Source organism: Macrobrachium rosenbergii, chromosome 12 (genome assembly GCF_040412425.1).
Source record: "Macrobrachium rosenbergii isolate ZJJX-2024 chromosome 12, ASM4041242v1, whole genome shotgun sequence".
NCBI classification, from domain to species: Eukaryota; Metazoa; Arthropoda; class Malacostraca; order Decapoda; family Palaemonidae; genus Macrobrachium; species Macrobrachium rosenbergii.
The window spans coordinates 46504175-46519174 of record NC_089752.1 but is presented as its reverse complement, the minus strand read 5'-3'; positions in this window follow the sequence as shown (position 1 = coordinate 46519174).

Below are 15000 nucleotides of genomic sequence, written 5' to 3'. Positions count from 1 at the left end.
TACGAGATACGAAAAAAGCAAATAGTTCACCCTGCCAGAGAATTTGCCTTCAGCTCGTGATGCGGAATTTTTATTAAAACGGTTAGGCCAATAATACAAACGACAATTTATTACACTCTTTCGGCATAAATGTCATACTAGAATTAGTAGTTAATATTAGTTTTTTGATAATAAATAGGACTTGTTGGTTAGAAATCGTACACGAGATTTGATTTTGAATGTCCTGATTGTTCTATTGTAATTAAACTAAAGCAACAATTCTCATAGTCGCCCTTTTTATTTGACTTATTCTCTATAGTAGTTATTATAAATGATTTTTGGTTGTCATTGTGAATGTGTTTCATGATTGCTTTCGTCACTGGGCAGCCTTTGATATCCATCGTGAGTATTGTTTGGTAGTTGTGAACAGTAAATAAGCTTATAGCGTTAAAGATGTTGTTTACGTGATGCTGATTACTGATTAAGTCACGAGATCATAGAAAGCGTGGAGAGAGAGAGAGAGAGAGAGAGAGAGAGAGAGAGAGAGAGAGAGAGAGAGAGAGAGAGAGAGAGAGAGAGAGAGAGAAATGTAGCGTTATTCCCACCGAGACCAGACGAAATACAGCTGTAGATTAAGTTGACCTTGCACCAGCACGGCCCATTGCTCTTGAATCAGCATATAATAGACGAAATACAGGATTTCATGAGAATTTTATTTATTCCGGTCATACGATGGCTATATGGCATAAAATTTGGCATAACATATGCCTTTTATTTGGTCTTTCCAGACGGTACCTTACTGGGAAATATTGCAAAAATAATATAAATTATAAGGATTTCAAGATATTATTATCAAGCCCATATGAGCACCACCTTCCAATATTAGAATCTCTAGCTATAAAGAAACTAGTTCCCACCTTAAACAACCACTCTTCGTCTGTTCCCTTGTACATAGTTGAAACCACGCCCTTCTTGTTGTTTACTTTCGGTGCATTTTTCATACAGAAACTGAACTCCGTTGAGACAAGGTGTCTTTTTAACTACTCTTAACTTTAAATATGTTTCTTTTCTTGTAGCGTAATTTTTTATTTCAATGATGTATCTTACTTTGCCTTGCTTTATTCAATGTATTTTGCGTGTCAACAAAAAATAATTTGTTATGCTGTATTGCTTATCAGTTTTTTATCTTTGATTTTAGCCTGGATGATGAGACATTGGTCTCGAAACGTCGCTGTAGGAATAAAGTAATTATGTTTCATGCTGTCTACTTCCACGCCGCCTGGTTTTATATATATATATATATATATATATATATATATATATATATATATATATATATATATATATATATATATATATATATATATATATATATATATATATATATATATATATATATATATATATATATAGACTTTTAGAAAGTTTGTGTCTTGCGTTTCTCTCTCCTACTTGCAAGCGGCTGAACCGAGCTGGTTGCAGTCATGTTTTTCAGTATAATCTTTAGTTATTAATTCCCAGATACTCTGTCTTATTTTCTAATTTCCCCTCCATTTTCATTGAATCTTTTCAGGCATTTTGCTAAAGTAATTTTTATCAACCCAAGCAGAAAATGATTTCTCCATTCTATTTCTCGGTTTCAACTAAATATCATTAAAATCTGCAACAATCTCTTTCTCTCTCTATTTGAGTGTGTGTTTGTACATTGTTTTTATATTATTCTTGATAATATACAAACACGTTACAGACTGAAGTACCTTTTCTTTCTTCTTTTACTTCTCTTTTACAAAAAAAGAAGACTTCGTTGTTGCTGGTGATCTGAAACTTTGAGGTCGTCTAATGCGATTCTCTTTGGGAAAATCTGGCCAAGGATTGTGTGCTGATTTGCTCATTTTGTCCGAAGACTCTGGTTGACCTTTTTATTTTTTTCTGTTTAATTAGTATTAAGGTAATTTTCTTTATATGTAAGGCGTCTGCTGTATGTTTGGTACTGTAAGAGTATGGTGCTCTAGGCTTGTATGTTCACAAAATGTGGTCAGATTGAGAAATGTTACGGAAGTAGTTAAAAGTTATGGAATATTACCGTAGGCTAAACTGACCCAGTACAATAAGGAACTCTAGTAACGCTCGAATTTACCCGAGTTGTAGTTAGTGATGTTATTATAGAATTCTCAAAAATACTTAACCAAAATTATTTCATGGAGAGAGAGAGAGAGAGAGAGAGAGAGAGAGAGAGAGAGAGAGAGAGAGAGAGAGAGAGAGAGAGAGGTAGGTAGGTATGCAACCTTGACTCCTCTTGACAAATATACACTTCTACAAACGTAAAGACGTACATATTTTTCTGGTCACTTCCCTACCTGTACCCCTAAAGCCCTTCCTTCCTCTTGCCCATTGTGTATATAATGTGAATGAGCACTCTCTCTCTCTCTCTCTCTTATAGTAACGAAATCATGACACGTTTCCTCCGTCTTACCTCACTCGTCCTTTACCACCACCTTTACCTTCATGGCATTATCCTATTACACAAAGAAGATTACCGAAGAAGCAAAGCGATTCTCATAATAGTATTGCGCAGCGCTTTTGTCTAGATGAACGTTAAGGAGAATGATTTCGTGGGAACTGCTCTTGAAAGCTTACAAACCTGTCTCGCCGTTGCAGGTATATGGGCTTGTAAAATAGTGTTTTACTTGGTATGCATTCATATTTCATAATTATAATATCAGATAGGTAATTCTTTCACTCTCTCGTTCTTTGTAGAGTACCAATTTAGTCTCTATAAATAAATAAAACCATATTGCTGGATAGGTATGATTTAGAATGGGACAACGTGAAAGTTAACTAATTAAGAATATGAGAAGAGGGGCTTCATCGCAGCGAATGTTATTATAGTATTACAGTGCAAGAGAGGGGATAGATAAATATTAGGAGATTAAAGAACAGATTGCTGTGGGGCTGATGATGCTGAAAGGGAAAGAAACGGTGACAGCAAGCTGTGTAAAGGCAGGGGGATATTGATTCCTTACCAGTATTCCATGTTGGATAACCACTGATTAAAGGAAAATATTCCTACTTATAATTGGTCTTTATTAACATTCCTGTCTTTGCATGCGCAGGAAAAGTGACATGTCAGGTTATATAGACAGAAGCATATTGATAGTTATCTGGGTTGTTCTTTTATGCAAAAATATATATTGCACCTTTGGATAATCATGCAAAAGTATTACAGGAATTTCATTTGTTAATGTTTATACACTAACAGATTTAATATTTACTTAAAGATTATCGCTGTTTCACTTGACGATTGGACACCCCCATTAAATTATGTGTGAATTATTTTAACTCGACAAGACAGTTCTTGAGCAAGTATCGTAAATACGGTGAGAGCAACGTGTTAGCAAATGCTTTAATAAGATGAGAATGAATATAATTATTTCATAGCTTTCCCTGCACTGTATCGGTAATTCACCATGTGTCACCATCTTTCAATGGTGTTCATCTTCTCTTGTAACCCAGATAGCGAAACTGAATCTAATTCAGTGACCACATCGTTCAGGCTCTCAAGTGCGAGCTGATTACAGCGCATCTCCCGTTAGTAAATTATGGAAGTGTTATTATGTCTTAATTGTGGCATAACCCTCCCGGATCCGAACCACTACCCAGTGCGATATAGCCAAGTCATAGACGAGCAACATAGCAGTAAGATAAAAAATTAACTTATTATTTATTCACTACACACACGTTCTGTATTAAGGTTGCTTTTGCCTCGTACAAAGCAAGTAAAACGTTTTTGTTTTGGGAGTGATGACAAAAATATCCTGTATTTTTCAGTGTACCCTGTGTTGTAAGTCTTGACTGCCCTGTTGAGTCCTTTGATGCTGTGATCTTACATCATATCGCAGGAGAGTAATGAACAAAATATTGAAGTATGGTTCAATGATTCCCCACTATTCTTGTTCGTAAAAAACTCTTGTTCTGTCAGTGATTTATTTGTATTACGTTTTTTAAGTGTAAATATGTTCATAGACAGAACTTTGGATAGGGCAGTATGGGCAGGGAAGTATACCAATTACGATTCGTTATATCACTTGAGATACATGTAATGGCGTCAGCAATTTTTACGATCAATATCATGGACAGTTAAGAAATACCAGCTTACGGTACATATTTTTTAGGATTGTGGTATGACAAAAGATTACATTAACTGAATATTTGTTATATCAGTTCTTGAATACCTTACATTTGTTAAAACCAAGAGGAAAAGTCTAATTACACAAAGAGAGAGAGAGAGAGAGAGAGAGAGAGAGAGAGAGAGAGAGAGAGTTTTGGTTTTGGGGAGAGAGAGAGGTGACTTTTTGATTTTTTGGGAGAGAGGTTCTTCTTGATCTCTCTCTCTCTCTCTCTCTCTCTCTCTCTCTCTCTCTCTCTCTCATAATTCAAAAAATATTTTATACATCTCGTGGATCATTGCTATTAGGTCTTCCTGTTAGTTCATCATTATTGAGAATGAATCAGAATCCACCAGCCCATGAGTCAGCAAGACCTGTTGATTCCAGTCTCCATCTTTTCTCGGAGTTAGGGTTTTAATTTCTTTAATCTCGTCATTTCTCCGATTGACTTTATTTTCTATAATTGCGTTTCTTGATGGAACGCTTCGTGACACACACACACACACACACACACACACACACACACACACACACACACACACATATATATATATATATATATATATATATATATATATATATATATATATTGGTTATATATGAAGTGGTGATAAAGTAATGATGTAGATATAATACTTAAATTGAGTTGGTGCAAATAATCATCACCCGTGTAATTTGATATGACAGGGTAGCTTTCGGTTAACAGCTTTCTCCAAGCTACAGCCCGGTGCCATAACCGACGAATCACAAGATTTTATTTGGCTTGCTGTAACTAGAAGTAATTGTAAATAATAAACCCATATCCGTCGATTTTTCCCAACAACATGGTTGGATAGATGAACCTTGCAGTTTATGTCCGCCACTCGCCGTCAGGCCCATCAGTCTTGTGCAAAACCTCCCGATGCGCTGGTTACAAATGAAAACTCTAGTTGTCAGTATTGTATACAGTAGAAAGGTAATGATTAATTTAATTCCTGCTCAGGATCATTTTGAATCTATTTGTTTTGTTTTAAACAAGTCATATCGTGGTGCGATTATTCAAATTTCGAATTGTGCGCCAAAAATTCGTCAAATTTTTACTCATTTCAATAAATCAAACAGAATTAATAAAAAACTAATAGCTTATACTTTCCCCCTGCGGTAAATTAATCCATTATTTTTTTGTCAGAGCATTAGCTAGTGTTTAAATTGTTTATCGTTTATATGCACTGCGTTTTTCCATTAAAACTACCTCTTATTCTAAATCATGTAATGCCGGTTACAAAGGAAATCCAAATAACACTTACGCATTCAGTTGAAAACTGTTCAGTCATTTAGAACCTTTTATTTGACCCTCAAATTTGTGTAAAATATGCGATATGGCCCTCATACAGAAATGCGGATTAAGTAAGACAAGAACGATCGTGAAAATTTAAGAGTGGAAATAAAACGTGATGTGGATAAGGAGAAATATAATTGTATATGAAGTTGATTCCCAGCATATTCTGCAGTGTTTTCTAGAATGATGTATTGCAAAATTTTATAACGTTATGAGCAATGCTGTATTCTCATAGTATCGGTAACAGCAGTATAACACCGTTATCGGTTCAGAACTAACTGTCTTGTTTGTGCCACAGTCTTCTTGTCCCTGGACATTGTTGGCAGCGTTCCCTAAAGTCCAGTAAGCCTCAACGGATCTCTTTGTTTTTAGACTTCTGTGGGTAACAGCTGGGGTGGAGAGAGAGAGGAGAAGCAACAAAATCGAGTGATCATTACTATGTCAAAATGTGTATCGTCACGTAATCGATTAGGTAATACTCATTCCACCAAGCTAAAATGAGTTACATGATATTCTGCCGGAGCTGTTTATCATTCTTCATTTCTGTTAATAAACTCTGCTTGAATGGACAGCAGTAAATTGACATTTACTGTTGTCCCTTCTTATGAATGAAGAAAAAAAATGCCTCCTCATAGTAAAAATCAGTCTTTCGTAAACCCTAAGCGACTCAGTCAGCTATTCAACATTCCCATCCCAGCTCAGAAGACATATGACTCTTGGCTGTCCTGCTGTCCTACTCTCAGTCAGAATGATCGATATTTCTTTGGGGTGGGAAGTCATTCGTCGGTATGCGCCAGTCACGTTTTGCATTAGGAACATTCTCAAAGATATATCACCATTCAGATTCGATTAATGGTGTTATTTATCGCGTCTCTCTCTCTCTCTCTCTCTCTCTCTCTCTCTCTCTCTCTCTCTCTCTCTCTCTCTCTCTCTCTCTCTCTCTCTCGCTCTCTCAAACACACACACACTGCAGGGTGAAATAGCGTTCAATTACAGTCGACTAAGGTTTATGGAAATTCTGAAAGCAAGAAGAAATGGAACTTCATGACAAATTCGTTACTCGTAGCAAGGTGGCAATTTTATATATGTATACAGTATATATAATATATATATATATATATATATATATATATATATATATATATATATATATATATATATATATATATATATATATATATATATATATATAAAGGACGTTTGTAGCTTTCTGATTGTATATGAATCACGGTGATGTGATAAATAGTCATATATATATATATATATATATATATATATATATATATATATATATATATATATATATATATATATATATATATATATATATACTGTATATATATATATATATATATATATATATATGAGTATATATATATATATATATGTATATATTGTATTTATTGAGGCACAGTCTTTTTAGGATTTAGCAGTTTGAATACGAATGTAGCAATGAGCACTCTTTATTTTTATCTTGAGCCCCCTCCCCCAACTCCCCAAGTAGGGAAAGGTCGATTTATGGAACCCAGGAAGGTGTAATGAATTTTTTAATGGATTGTGCAAGAATGAAACCAGTTGATTCGAACAGTTATAGAGGTGTAAATCTAAGGATTAGTATTAGGATGAGAGAAGAGGTGAGTCGAAGAATAGGTGAAGTATATATGGGCGGTAGCTGGGAATAAACGCTAGTTTGGGAAGAGGCTTGGTTTGGTAATGGGAAAGAAGGTAGAAATGTATGAAAAGATTGTTGAGCAACTTTCCTGCGTGGAAATGAAGTGTGGATGTTGAAAATAAACAGAAGAAAAAAGACTGAAGCTTTGGAGATGAATTGGTTGCTTTATATACCATATATATATATATATATATATATATATATATATATATATATATATATATATATATATATATATATATATATATACATATATATATATATATATATATATATATATATATATATATATATATATATATATATATATATATATATATATATATATATACATACATATACAGTATATATATATATATGTATGTATGTTTGTGTGTATGGGAATAGGTTGGTTGGTACGTATATGTATGTATGTATAAACAATAATAAATGGTAATTCACATCTTTGTATTCACGTATTAATACACGATTTGAAGTACTGGTCTGCAATCTCATGAAATTCTGGTGTATGGATGAGTGTTATGACTGTGTGATGAAAGTTACCTTATTTCGTTAGGTCAGCGGCTCGAGGCGTAGACGCCTCTCTCAAAATAGTCACTTCTGTCCTTGAGGCAGATTTGATTAGCACTGCCTCTGATTTCGTAATGTTCGGGTTAGGTTATGTTCGTTTTGTGTTCGTAGATTTGCATCATTAATCATTGTTTCTTTCTGCGCCTGTGGATTTGGTCATGCGTTGCAAATACCACAAGTACCAATATAAATGGCACCTTTCTTTCGACTTCGTTTGAAGGATTTGTTATTCAGGTCTGCGCCAAAAGACTCGTAAAATGTTTTAAATGAGAAAACAGGGAAACAGAGGAATTATTCATGCATTCTTCCTTTCATCTGTAATTTTTATTTATATATTCTTTTGTTATATTTATTATATGTGGATAATTAAGAATATGTTTTAGAGAAGGTTTTGCAGAAATGTGAATTCTTTCAAGATCCGTAGTTGAAATATTCATCCCACCGTGGACCCAAGTAATGAAATTGATACATTCCGTAATAGTCGACTCCAGTCGGTCTTTGAAATTCGGAATATAAAACTATATCTTTCTTCGTTCACTGTTGGCGGTATGATGTTGCTGTTGACTGCATTAAGAAAATAAAACACTGGATAGCTTCACTGGATTTTAAAGAACGCCTTACATTTACATTCTAAGATTTAGCGTGGCAATTGTTTCATGGGTTTCTGTTCTTGAGGAGATATCCGTTGCGTAGTATTACGGAGTAAAGGGACACCTGTGGCGTTCAGGGAGGAGATTAGTTAATTTTCATTTTTTGGTGTTGGCGATTTTCCATTTTTTTAGTTTTCCTATTTAATTTAAAAGGTATTCGCTCTTGGATTCTAATCGGTATTGTTTACCTCTACTGTCAATGTAAAATTGCCATTCCTTTTATTCTTATTTTTATTCTAATTAAAACTTGTTCTATTTCGGTAGTTTCGAAGATACAGCTTTGATGTGGTTAAAATTCTCAAAAAGTTCTCCTAAAAAATTTTTATTATCTCAAAACAGCTTCAAATATTACTTACCGGCTAGCTTCCTTTTATATTATGTAACCGGACTGACTCATTCTCAGTTTGAGGCCGGCTGTAACCCGGTTATTTATTAATAACAAGTCGAAATAATTCCCTATCAGCCACAGTACTGTGTGCTACCAAGTTTATTCAGTCAGATCATCAACAAGTCTTAGATACTGCGCCAGTTAAAGAAATATAACGAGGTAAATTTGAGCTGTAACTAAACATGCACAATATTGGTTTGCTGTTGTAAAAGGAAACGGGAAAGGGAAGAAAAAACAAAGTTATCTCTTCCCAGGTTTTAAAACATGAGCCGTAAGCTGGGTAGCCTGATTGTCAATTGATTCTGTTATCCTCAGATTCCTTAACATTTTTCTACTTTTCCCATATTTTTTGTGTATTTTACACTAAGTTTCCTTCTGTTGGTTGTTTTCCTATATTTCTGGCATTTGATCACCGTAATTTTCCGATTTTCTTCACCTTCCATCGTATCCTACAGTCATATGATTTCTCTTCATCACCTTTTTCTTCAATGTTTTTTTTTTCCATTTTTTCTAGTGTCATCCAATTCTTAAATCAGATTTTTACTACTTCTGTACCCGACTCTTTTTCTCTCTCTCATTTATGCCACATACCATTTTCGTTACGCATAATCTGAAAGCCCTAAAATGACGTTCAAGAATGTTTCAGGTTGATTTCCCGCCCTCAGTAAAATCAAGTGAATCCTTTTCATTGCCTTTACCAAAGTATTTTGTTTTTCCCTTGGTTAGTATATGTATTTATATTTATGAAGAGAGTACATAAGTGACAATAAATGGGGAAGGTTGGATATATGAGAACGACCTTGCTTCAGGTCTCTGGAGACCAAAATAAATCCGTGCTGGTACGAAAGTGGTGAAACTCATGCGTGTGGATAAAAGTTGTGATCGAGCGAGAGTAAAGGTTTTACGCCCATATTTTAAGAGCAATGCCCTCATAGCAAGCTGGAAGATTTTGGCAAGAGAAAGGAACGAGGATGCGGCGGAGGAAGAGGTGTGAAAGCAAAGATAAACTTCAGGTCTGTGAGGATCGCGAGGAAATGTTTTTGAGGAAAGATACACTCTGGCGTACTTATTCTTATTATTGATATTATTTCATTTTTGTTGGGTGGGGGGACGGGAGTTAGGGAGCTTTTCCACTAGACGTTTTGCTTTTCATTATATGATAGCCTTACTTTCCATATATTATGTTAGAAGTGAAGCTTTTGCTTCGTAATTCTCTTGTACGTCTAAGAGAAGCAAGCATCGGCAATTCTTTACATTTAAAAAAGCTGATGGCCTGTAACCTTATTATGATGTTTGTTTGCCCCTTCCGCTCAGTCTAGGTTTGTCCATATTTATTCCAGCCTCAGTATTATGTATAATCATAGAACGTTTGTTTCTTGAATAATATAGTGTTAATTTTGTAAATGTCTTGCGGTATTGTTAGGGCGAGTTATGGTTCGTTTCTACTCAAGATTCCCTTTTTTCCTGTTACTAGAAATTGATGTCTGTAAGATGCTTTGTGAAAAGTAATGTCTTTGATTCTCTTGCCATTCAGTTCTGGGAATCAGTTCTCTAACTATTTTTACAAAGATTATTTCTAAATGAAAAGATCCCTGGTCCACGTATTTTGTTAACGAACAGAAAATAGTTCAGAAAGCAAAACTGTAAGATTTAAGATGACTTGGTGGATTTTTAGATAGGGGATAGGATCCTGTTGTCGGTTCATGCTGTATTCTTATTTGCATCGAGTTTTTTTTCGTAGGAGGGTTGTGGAGGAACGTTTCTGATGAAATTTTTCTAAAATAGATTTTGTTTTTAAAAAGTAATAGTTTCGTTGCTAATTTTACTTCAGATTTTTCTTGGTGTCGCTTCTTCATGTTAATTAATATTAATGTGGGGGCACATATGGGCGTAAAACCTTTATCGTGAAAAATGACTTCACTGGTCTTCGCTGATTGTTGTAACTGCCTGTTCTATTTGCTGTAGCAGAGGTTACCTCTGTTAGAATTGACCAATTAGGAGAGTTTTTTTTACCTTCAGAACCATATACTCTCTCTCTCTCTCTCTCTCTCTCTCTCTCTCTCTCTCTCTCTCTCTCTCTCTCTCTCTCTCTCTCTCTCTGTGAAAGATAATAAATAAATTATGTTTTGAATGGACGTGTTGAATTTTTACCAATCTGCTCCTTTATTACTTTATTTATGGTATTGGAGATATTTGCTGTCGTTATATCAAAGGACTATGTAAATTCGTAATGCAGTTTGCATGGCAGTTTTTCAGCGAATGATGAAATATTTGAAATGTAGATGATTTGGTAATATTAATTTTTGTTTTGGGGAACTTGGAAAATTCGCTCTCATTAATTAGGGGATTTGCTCAGTGATATCACTTGCAGTATACGTGATGGGAATAGAGATTTTTAAAACAGTTATGATACGTATAGGTGATGGGAATGGAAATTATTAAAACAGTTATGATATGTATTCGTGATGGGATTAGAAATTATTAAAACAGTTACGAAATATAATTATCATTGGCAAGTTGTTTGGGAGGACGTAAGCATATGACGTACCTCAGATCTCCTGCAGAAATTAATTAGCAAGTGAAAAATAATTTAGAAAAACTATTTATATTCTTTTGAAGGAATGTATTGCGTCTGCTACTGATTGCATTGCGAGAATATTCTGCCAGTGACGAGAAAAGAGAAGATAAACTGAACATGAGACATATCCAGAAATCGCCTGAATGGAATAAAAAAAAAGAGTAAGGAGGAAAACCCAAACATTATGGGAAAAGGATAATGGAAATTTTAACAACATAAGTAAATAGGTTGTGGGTCGTTTAAATGCGCATGGGCAAATACTGACGCATTAAAATACATCTTGACTGGGCAATATTTGTTTGACTTTTTCAGTATCATATTTGGTGGAGATGAGTGTGTTAGATGAATAAGCTACTAAAGTTACGAACATTGAACAGGATATGGCTTGGAAATGAAAAGCACAGCTAGGTAGCAGCTATGCCATTTACTAATAAGAGACACCCACTGGATACTGAATGTTTGATGAGATGGAAGGATTTCGCCTCCCTTTTGCATTTAATCTGCTTGAAATAACCATGAGAGTGAAGTGGTAGGGAATCCCAAAGGTCGTGCCTGACATAAACACCTGAATTTTAATTCACATCCTTGCGAATGTTGCGGTGAATTATGCAACGGTGTCAGAACAACGGGAAGGCCTTGACACATAATATAAGCTGTTTTTCAGAGAATTAAATGTGTTTTGGAAGTGTATGTGAATTTCTCTTCACGAATACAAGGCCTGTGCTCGTAGTTTCTTCTTGAATGCGTCGTAGTTTTCACAAAGGTTGCGTATAAAAAAAATTATGATGGGCCAGACCTAATCTTATTTTGTAGAGTATTATGACCAAATGGATAATCAGAAGGGAATTCTTGTTCATACCAGTACATTTTATTGTAGGGAATGTAGAAACTGATTCTTCATTCTGAGTTCAAAGAGGCCAAGGTTATTAAAACACAGATGGTTTCTGTTTAAATACCAGTAACAGAGAATAAAATCCTAAAATTCTGCCAGTGATTGTACTGTAAATTCTCAGCTTATTTCTTGAACATCTATCAGATGTGCCCTGCTTTTACGTACAACCGCCGAACGCAGCAAACCTCTTAGGACAGTTCGAGCATTTATTTACTGTGATTTTTATTCATCATTTGAATACGTAGTTTAACGATGATTGAGACTACCCCCATATTTTCTTTGCTTTATTCTCATTCAGAGATTGAGTTAAGGAGTGGCGGTGGCGTTTATGAAGTAATGAGATTCCATGGCATTGCAATTTCAAATTGTTGTTGTGGAGGATGATTATCTAATGGGTCCTCGCCACCACTGCTGTCTCGCTAATGTCAAATTTGCAATAACTTCTGTAAAAATTATTTCAAACGTTGGGAGGATGCCATTTTGGGATTGTGTGTGTTTATATTATGACTTTTAATTCAATATCTGCATATCTCAATCCTTTAAATTAACTTCTAATTGTACTGGTTCGGACTATTCCCCACGCTCTCTCTCTCTCTCTCTCTCTCTCTCTCTCTCTCTCTCTCTCTCTCTCTCAGGTATAATTTTGTATAATTCTGTTGCCACTGTGATTTCAGCTATTGTTCTGAACCTTATTGTAGAGGAGTTATTTCATTTGGCAGCTTTGTCATATGCAGTGCAAAGGATAATTTTTCCATGTTATTCCCTCAGGCTCCTCTGCTTTAAGGAAGTTTTCACTTTTTCTCTTCAAGAAGAGGGCTCATTTTAGTACTAATTACTGGTTTCCCTCCATTTCTAGTACATAAAACACATTTTACTACGATAGTAAAGGGTAGTTGCTGCCTGAAATTTTCCTATGTTTAAACGAAGTTAAATGAATCTTTTGATGTTCGTGTCAGAGGTAGATTTATTTATGCATGCATCATAAATATAAATTTTGTGGTCATTCAACCATATTGAAATAAACTCCCTCGACTAATTTCCTATGTCAATTACCCAGGCACATTTTTTATTTCACTCACTTACATTTTCTCCAACTGACATTTTTGAATAATGAATGGCATCATAGACTTTCTATTCCCTGGCAATGAATTGTTTAGGAAACGGATTTATATTTATTACATTAAATAAATTTGTCCGAGCTATCGTCATTGCATTGCTCGTTTTGAAAATATTGTGAAGTTGATTTCTCCGTTAGCCATGTCATTTTCAAAGTTTTTTTTTTATTTCTTGTACTTCGTAAGTATGCTAATACTATTTTTACCGTTTAAAGCATATGGGTTGAAAATATATGCTGCAAAAAGACAGTTTAAGTGCCAGGCTATCCACCATAGGTTTACTCCCCTTCCTCAATGAATGTCATTATTTTACTGGCTCTGTGTATTTCTATGATAGGTTGACAGTGCCGAGTTTATCTCTTTTCCTAACTGGAAATCCTCAGGTTTTTGTTGCCTCCGGCCATCCCACGTGTCTCTTGCTCCACCCATTCCTCTGCAGATTGTGTCTACAGGGAATCACCCACCCTCAATTTTTTTTTTTTTTTTTTTAGACAGCCCTCACCAGAAGCTGGTTCTCCATCTAGCTTAATCGCGTGGGTTGCTTTCTTTCGCATAAGGTCATTTAATTCTTGGTCTTCTTGGGTACGTATTTTTCTATCTTTGTATGTTTTGATGCTAGCTCTATTTAATTACTTGAACTGTTACTTACTTCTGTTTTTCATCTTCAGATTCTTTTATCCTTTTCAATATGAATTTTTGTCATTTCCGTCCTGAAAAAAGGTGCATTTTTCCCAGTTCCATCCTTGGAATGCTAACAAAGATTAACACTAATCGACAAAGAAATCTTTTCCTTTCGATGCTTTCCTCCCCTTGTTTACTTTTCTCGCTTTGTTAACCTCGAATAGAGCAGTTCTCTCTCTCTCTCTCTCTCTCTCTCTCTCTCTCTCTCTCTCTCTCTCTCTCTCGTTCAGGTATTTTATATTCGAAGTAGATGAATAGAAGGGTTCTTTTTAACATCCCTTTCATAAGCACTCCGTCACCGTTGCTTTGTGCTGAAGTAACGTAACGGAAAAAAAATTCAGTTTGTACACGTTCAAAATTTTTATGGCATTTTAGTGTTCTCTGTCTTCCAGGGTCGTGAAGAAAATCCCAGTGTAGGATAATTTATATGCCAGTTCTTAAAGAGAGAGAGAGAGAGAGAGAGAGAGAGAGAGAGAGAGAGAGAGAGAGAGAGAGTGATCTAAATTTCATAAGGTCAAGGGCAGTTCTGTTAAATTATTTAAAGCTGCGACATGCATGTCTAATAAGGAAAGAAAAACAAAACAATTCTCAACACGTCTGTGTGAAATAAAAAGAGCAAGCTGCGAGGGGCAGGAGCTAGAATGTGAGTTATGCAGCCAAAAAAAAAAAATGTACATATTTTCGTCTATGCGTTGTTTTATATCTGACCACGCTCTTGATCTCTAAGAGCAGAGAGATATATTTAACCGGTTGTGGTTGGGATTTTTTTGGTGTTGTTGGTTAGAGTAATGTTGTTTTTCTTCTTTTGTTCTTGCACTATCTTATATCGTGTAATGTGTAACACACAAATAGAAGCATCGCAGATGATGAAAATTTACAGCACTGGTGTTCTAGCTGGATATTAGAGTGTTGCGTTAAGACCAATTTCTTTTTATGAATTATATGTATTTTTTAAATCGTATACATTCTTTATGGAAACTAAGGTGACCCA